The following is an 8,355-nucleotide window of genomic DNA, read 5'->3' as shown; positions in this document are numbered from 1 at the left end:
TAAGATGGATCAGATTTGATCAGGCAAAACCTCTTGAACCTTGACAGATGGTATCTATCAACAAAGGTTATAGGTGGTCTTCCCAGGACTTGACCATTATCTTTAAATTTTTCAGGGTCCCCATAAGATTGCCAGCACCCCCAATTATCAGGAAGTAATATGAGAAGCTACACCAAAATCCCTAAAATATTGTTTATGAATATTTATTTTTATTTAAAATGGGTTGATTATCAATGCAATCTCTTTCTAAAAGAAGAAAGGGGGAAATGATGTAGAAATATAGGATATAGATATGATAGGATAAAAGGGTAAATTATTGAATCTACTTTTAAAAATCAACTTGTTTGAAATATTTTAAACTATAGATTTTATTGATACAAATTTAATTTTGTTATATTGTATGAATATTTCTACTCTTGTTTAAGGTACTATGATTATGCAATTTATTTAATGTAAAATATAACTAAGAAACACAGGTTAATCGTCATCTATGAAATCAAACATAGTCATGTTAGTTAAGTTTTTTAGGTATATAAAGGAATATTTCAATTAGGTAGGTAATCTTCAAACATTTCAAAGACTTACAGAACTTGACATTTAAAATGTTTTAAAAACTTAGACTTTCTGGACAATGAGACGCATCTGCTCCTGCCAGCACCAATTTACTTCAAAGAGGAAGATGGGCATCGAAGACACTCCATAAATGGAGTTTATCTTCTTCTTGGAATAAGATGGCCTGCTGGGCAAAGAACTGCTCTTGCCTAGACTGCTTGACAGTATGTTATATAGACTGGACATGCAGGACCCATGGAAAAATGACCACTAAATTTTGTCAAAACAAAGCAAGGTGGTCCTTCAGGTTCCTGCTTCACAGAGGAAACCACCAGATATTCTACAGGACACAGGGAGAAGTGACTAAAAAAATCTAGACACATAGGCTGAAGGTAGATGCCCCAATGTTGCAGAGGAACTTTGGGTGACTGTCCAGGCAGCCAGCTGTCTCTGTCATTCTAGATTTTTGGAAGTTGCTTACAATGTGATTACAATTTACTTAGGTAATATTATATCCTTCTGGAGTCTTTGGTGTAGTTGAAGACTCAATAGTTATAATTTTCCTTGGTTATGATAAAAGATAAATTAGATATAAAATCTTAGACTCACAAATATAGAATAGATAGAGTATTTTCTTTAGTTTTGCCAAATACAAATGGACTAGATATTGTAACTGTAATTCTTGCTTGATAACTATTCTATTATATGCAATTTTACTATGTTAAAGTTAAAACCTTCCTTTTTGATTAGATTAAAAAAAAGGTGGCGGGAGGAGTGCTGTGGGATGTCTTTCTGTATGCTGTAAATATGTGTTGCTCTGATTGGTTGATAAATAAAACTGGCCTATGGCAGGACAGGATGGAGCTAGGCGGGAAAATTCAAGAGAGATAGTGAGAGGAGAAAGGAGAGTTAAGGGGAGATGCCAGCTGCTGCCCAAGGAACAGCAAGATGCCAGCAGACCAGTAATGCTGTGGCCATGTGGCAACTTATAGATTAATAGAAATGGGTTAAGTTATAAGAACTAGCTAGCAAGAAGCTTGAGCCATAGGTCATCCAGTTCATAATTAATATAAACCTCTGAGTGATTATTTTATAAGCAGCTGGCAGGACCAGAGAAACTTGCAGCTACAGTGCTTAGTACCAAGTACAGGGGTACTTCATGGCATTCTAAGCCACAGATAGTACTGTTCCCTGAGCCTGTCTTATAAACTTCATATTATGTGAGATATATTTGTTCATTGTTGAGTCCAGCTTGATCCATTATTTTCTTACTTTCTACCAAAGACATCCTGATCCAAGGGGCATAATAATATTTACCATGCAGAAAGACTGTGACTATGACTGGTGACAGAACTTTGGGTTACTTACTATATCCATAGTAGAATACATAAATATATTAATTATATTACTTGAGATATATGTTTTAGTCTTTAAATCCACAGAATTTTATTATATAATTTAGAATTAGAAAGAGCTAGACTCAATGGTTAAGTAAGTGTGCTTACTGCTAAGTTCAGTTCCTAGAGCCCATGTTTGGCAACATATAATCAGCTGTAACTCCAGTTCTGGGGCATCCAATACCCTATTTGACCCTCCATGGGCACCTGCATACATGTGGTACATACACACACACAGTTACACATGTACATACACTGTAGGAAACCAGCTCTGACCTGTGGAAGGGTTCTTGGGGTTAGGAGAGAGGAATGAGGAAGTATTAGAAATATAGCTGGAGATGTCGAGAAAGACAGAGACACAGGATAGCTTCGGGAGGGTCCTGGATCAATACCCAGTCACCCCAACTTTATCCATAATGAACCTTTTATTCATCAGCAAGAGGAGAGGCAAAAGACCACCCCCTTCCAAGGTCGAGGTATAAGGTACCATCAAGTGTAGATCCTTCAAAATACTTGGTAATCATGTCCTTGAACAAATCATCCCATTATGCAGCCCTGCTGGGCAAAGCAAGCTCAGACTTTCTGGCCTTGAGTAAGGCTTTACTAAGGAGCATCTGTGGGCCCCCACAATACACATAAATAAAATAATAGAACTTTTTTAAAAATGAACAATATATACTATATACTAAAATGCGGTGAAGTTGACGATTAAAACAATGAATAGAGAAGCAATTCTTCAATTTCCAAAGCAATGTTTGGGAAGTTACACTTGGTCCCATTCTGATTCTGCCTTCTCGCTAACCCTCAATACCAACTACTGACTACTGAGGAAGTTGAGCCATCATTTACATATTAGGAATTCATAACCTGTTATGTTTTTAGGTATTGAGAAAAGCTAAAAGAAATGGGCAACTTTGGAAACCAAAGAGCATGTTCAGTGATTAGGCATACTTGTTGGGAGCAGTCAAGTGACAAAGAAATCTCCAAATCCCGAGAAAGCACACCAGGCTACCTAGACTGTCCTCACTTACAAAGGCATCAGATGCACTGTCAGATTATAGGTTACCAGAGAAAGGCTCACTCTAATGTGCCTTTAGATTTCTTAGGCCCAGGACATGTGATCTCCTTCCTATCGGCTCTGTCGGGTGTCAGGTAGCTAGTTTATGTCAAGTATGAATCTCCGAAAGTTTGGGCAGTGGAAATAAATGGCTAAGAGGATTTTCCCTGGGCAGGGACATTTTCCAAGTCAAAAAGATGAAACAGGTCAGTTCTAGATGCTGCCTGCCTCCCGCATCCCAGTCATCACCACCTGGTCTGTGGTGGAGCAATGAGAAAATTGTGGCAACATTGGAAAGCAAGTGGCACTTCAATCAGCCAGCAGATCAGTGAGCTCTGGGACTACGGTAAATCCAGAGAACAATTTAAACAGAAAAACACGACTTCCCTCCAACATGTTTATCTGCTGATTTTAGGCAGAGCCAACGCCTTTCTAGTAGTGACTAAAGTCTAATTATGATAATGGTTAGGAAAATAGATTGCTATCTGTGACAGGAAGTGCCTCAGCATCAGGATTTATAGAAGAGACCAGAAGTCCTTCAAGACACACCTGTTGCCGCCAGCCCTTCACCTTCTCTTCAGGGGAAACAGATGGGCTCTCTTTCTTATCTTCCTTCTCTGTGTAAGTGTGGCTTTTAATTGGCTTACACTTTTTGAAATAAGTATCACTTTAGTAAATACCGAAAGCACTGAAAAGGATACCTGGTCTCCTAGACTCTCACTTTCATCTCATAAAAGACAGAACTTTCTAAGTATAATTAGGTACCAAGTCTAAGTCACACCCTTCTGCAGTTGGGAAAATCAATTGATGGTTAGTGATACATACAATGTATCCTCTAGAGGGGCGGAAAGAAGGAGGTAGATGTGTAGGAAGAAGGAGGAGTTCAGAGAGTGGGAAAGAGTGGGGATAAGAGAGGGTTTCCTGAGTGTGTGTGTGTGTGGGGGGGCAGAATACATCGAACATATCTGAAATTGTCAAATACACTTTTTAAACTTTCAAAGATATGCCAACAGCTATTCTATAGATGAGAACCTACCATCTTCTTCCTCTATCCATTTGACATAAGGAACAAGTGATGAGGTCACTGGAATCTTTTTTTAAAGACCACTCACATTGATAGGGGCCCCACCCTGAGGGCCTAGCTGCCTCCCAAAGACCCAGCTAATACAATTTCTCCAGGGGATCAGGATGTCAAGGAACAAATTTAGGAGGGGCACATTCACATCGCAGCACTTCCTTGAGACCAAATCAGAGACTGTAAGGCTTTGTCTTTGTACTGCTCCTGACATCAGAAACAAAGCATTGGCACCAAAGGGGGGTGTGAGTGGGGGAGGGGAGGAGCTCCTATATGACATAAATCAAATAACTTGCAAAACCTTCTCTCGGCATGAATGCAATAGCTTCTTGAGTAACAGAGCATGGTTTCCCAGTGAGGTAAAACTCTCACTTCTCCTCAGGTTCTCACTCGTGTTCTCCAGTACACTCATCACTAGTGTATTGATGAGTAAATGCAGAACTTACTTACGGGGGCTATGGACAATCTTAGGATATTAACAGCTTGTTTTAGTCTTAAATGTGTATGTATCTGGACCCACACAGACACACCCACATAAACAGAGAGAAGCCAGTTCTTTACATTAACAAATTGGACAATGGCTGGGCGGTGGTGGCGCACGCCTTTAATCCCAGCACTCAGGAGGCAGAGCCAGGTGGATCTTTGTGAGTTCGAGGCCAGCCTGGTCTACAGAGCGAGATCCAGAAAAGGCGCAAAGCTACACAGAGAAACCCTGTCTCGAAAAACAAAAACAAACAAACAAACAAACAAAAAACAAATTGGACAATGAATTCTAAAATTGCAAACAATGGTAACTTTAAATATATTTCACTTAAATATTTACAATGTCAAAAGTGTTAAATGTGGTGCAATACACAAAACAAACTAGAGAAAGCTCTGCACAGCAGAGAAAGGCACCTCTTCAACAAACAAATTGCATGTGACAGAGAAACCAAGAGAAAGAGAGGAAAACCTAAAAATCAAAAGAAGCCTAAGATATTTTCAACCGATTAAAGTGTGTGACTTTGTGATAATTAATTAATAGGTATCAATGAGATGTATAAGGAATATGGGGAGACAGCTAAAATTAAAGGCCATTTGAGGGACAGTATGGAAACCTAATACAATAGAAGCTTCCTAAAACACATACATATATGAAGGTAATCTAAATGAAATAGCCAAACAATGGGGAAGACAGAGCCCCACCTGGCCATCTCTTGTCACCAAATGAAGCTTCCAGTACTAGGAATGGGTTGCATCTAATTGAGTTGTTGGCCAAAGGGGTCCCTTGGAAACCACCAAACAGCCTAGGCTGTTGCCAAGGCTATCGGTTGTGATCTGTAATCTGAAAGCAACGCCCTGTTGCTGAAGACAACACCTACACATGTACTCACCGACCACAGAGAAGTCAAGCCGGTGCCTACACAGAACTTTCAACCCACTGGCTATTATTCTTGGTACCAGAAGGAACCCTGCATGCTACGAAAGAAATGTAAGCAACAACCCAAAGATAAAACTTTTAACATACAAAGGTGTCCTGCCTGCAAGATATGCTAGTGCAATAGTGTCAGGAAGCTTGGGAGAGTAACCAATCAATGTCTGATTTGATTTAAGTCCCACTCCAGGTAGTTGAACCCAATCCAAGGCTGATAGGATGACCAAAAACCTGAGACTAGATATCCCGGGGATCGAAGGCAAAACCAAATACTTCTCATCTAAAACAAACAAATAAATAAAGGTAGTAGCAAAATGATTCCTAATGGCATTCTGCTATGTTTATAGATCAGTGCCTTGCTCAGCCATCAACCGAAAAGCTTCCTTTGCAGCAGATGGGAACAAATGCAGAGACCCACAGCCAGACAGTCTGCAGAGTGAGGGGATCTTTCAGACATTAATGGGATGTCTCCATCAAATCCGTCTTCTCAGGAATCAGGGAACTCTGCAGATGGGGAGGTGAAAAGAGAACAAGAGCCAGAGAGGTAGGACACCAAGGAAACAAGACCCTCTAAATTAACAAGACTGATGCACACAGGACCTCACGGAGATTGAGGTCTGCACAGGGCCTGCACAGGTCTGCACCAGATGGGGTCCTAGAGCTGAAAGGAGAAAAAGGAGATGTGGACATGTGCCCCCATCCCTAATCCAGAAGCTATCTCCAATTGATAACCACTTACAAGTGAAATTTAGTTTTTTTCAAGGGAATCTCACTGGGGAAGCAAAATACTCTTCTGGATAGGCCACATGCCCAGCTGTAGATGGCCAACAGAAAATGAATTCAATGATATATTTGGAGGTTCTTTTTGTTGTGTTAGGACTTTTTCATTTTGTCTTTTCTTTCTTTATATATATATATATATATATATATATATATATATACATATATATATGTATATATGTATATATATTTAACTTAAAATTATATATTCTTATATTATATTTCTTTGTTATATTGTATTATAATTTAAAAACACTTCTCTTTTTTCCCCTACAGATCTTTTGCATATGTATTATGGCTTCCAGTTTTGAGTTTTTATTGGATTCCTGAGTCTGGTGGTTTGAATAGGAATGGCCCCTGTAGGCTTATATAGTTGAATGCTTAGTCATTAGGAAGTGGCACTACTTGACAGGGATTAGGAGATAGGACTTGTTAGAGGAAGTGTGTCACTGGGGGTGGGCTTTGAGGTTTCAAATGCTCTCTCTCCTTTCTGCTACCTGCAGACGGGTACTGGTTGAAATATTAAGGCAACTCCACATAGATAAAAGGGAGGTTTATTTTGTGGGGTAACTTACAAGAAAAGGGATAGGTTACAGGGTCTGGGAAAGGTGAAGGAAGCACAGTCCAGTGGTGTTCTTTGGAGAACTCTGCTCAGTCTGCCTTCAGCATCCTGGGTCCAGGAACCAAGAGAGCCAGCACATCCGGATCTCGGGTCTTCAGGGCTCCTGTCTCAGCTCTGCCTTCTAGGCGTGACAATTACTGAAGCCTCAATGGGGGTAGTACTTCCAGGTCAAAGCTGGAACAGCTACCCACTACAGACGGGGATGTAGAACTCTCAGCTCCTCCAGCACCATGTCTGTCTGCATGCAGCCATGCTTCCTGCCATGATGACAATGGACTAAACCTCTGAATCCGTGAGTCAGCCCCAATGAAATGTTTTCCTTTATAAAAGCTGCCTTGGCCATGGTGTCTCTTCACAGCAGGAGAATAATGACATAGACACTGAGTATTTGAATGAGTGGGTCTCTGAGTCTGTATCTGTTTCTTGTGCCTCTTCTTGAGTTCTTTTCTTTTTGTTTGCTTTGTTTTGTTTTCTTTCCTTTCATTTTATTTTATTATTATTGTTGTTGTTGTTATTATCATCATCATTATTATCTCTTAGAAGCCTGTTTGTTTTCTAATGAGAGACAGAAAGGGAGTGAATCCAAACAGGAGGGGAAGTGATAAGAAACTTGAAGGAGTAGAGGGAGAGGAAACCATAATCAGGAAATATTATACAAAAAAATCTATTTTCAATAAAAGAAAAAAAATGTAAGTGTTGACTTCAGTGGTCCACAGTGTGACCAGTTGAAAAGTTTTCCTGGGTATGTCTGGGAAGGTGTTTCTAAATGAGATTGGCACCTGAAATTGACTTAGTAATACAGATTTCCCTTCCGGCATCTCACCTGTGGACTGTCTGAAGAGACCAAAACACTGGGGATGCCCTGCTTAGTCCCCTCCTCCCAACATCAGTATAAGACCTGGGACATCTTATGCCACTTTCTCCTTTCCTCAAGTTGAGATTTACACCATGGGCTCCCCTGTCCTCAGACCCATAGTTTCTTCTAATCTCCAGCTTGAGACTAGAGTTCATGGACCTTCTGAGCCTCTGTGCTTTCATGAGAATCAACCCGTGTTCATACATTCATATCCCTCCCCCTTCCTTCTTCTTCACTTCCTTTTTCCCTCCCTGATATAGATTGCTCTTGATTCAACCCAACAACTTTTTAAATACATACAATTAAAGACCATTAGAATTCAAACATTTGTTCAATTATTATTTATAATAAGCAACTATTTTCATGTTTCAGGTGTGATAATAATAAACGATGTTAAAAAATCTGTTCTCTTTGAAAGATAAACGCTGACGTATTTGCAGATCAAATGCTTTATGATTTGATAGGGATCTATCAAAAAGTAATAGGGGACAAGGATAGAAGAGTGAGCTCATAGAAGACTCGCATGAGTTGGTCCATTATTGAAGGTAGAATATACGTGTATGAGGAAGGTGTTCCGTTTACCTTCCTGTGCTTGAAACTCT

Source organism: Peromyscus eremicus, chromosome 13, assembly GCF_949786415.1.
Source record: "Peromyscus eremicus chromosome 13, PerEre_H2_v1, whole genome shotgun sequence".
Classification (NCBI taxonomy): Eukaryota; Metazoa; Chordata; class Mammalia; order Rodentia; family Cricetidae; genus Peromyscus; species Peromyscus eremicus.
This window is presented reverse-complemented; position numbering follows the sequence as displayed.